The following is a 213-nucleotide window of genomic DNA, read 5'->3' as shown; positions in this document are numbered from 1 at the left end:
TTTGTTTTTCTGATTCGTCGCAGCAGAATGAACAAATCGTTTATCAAGAATGAAATAAAATGTCAAAACTCATTAATTTTGTTGAATTGATGTTTAAAGGGTCAAAATAAAAGTGTTTCTTAAGTGAAATAATGCCAAACGTCTGAAACGAGTGATTTCACCGACATCTACTTCCTGTCATTTTGATTTTTGATTTTCCCGCCCTTTTCACGA

The sequence above is a fragment of the Eucyclogobius newberryi genome, unplaced genomic scaffold (genome assembly GCF_026437365.1).
Source record: "Eucyclogobius newberryi isolate DKJ021-1_F unplaced genomic scaffold, fEucNew1.0.hap1 SCAF_19, whole genome shotgun sequence".
Taxonomy (NCBI): Eukaryota; Metazoa; Chordata; class Actinopteri; order Gobiiformes; family Gobiidae; genus Eucyclogobius; species Eucyclogobius newberryi.
This window is presented reverse-complemented; position numbering follows the sequence as displayed.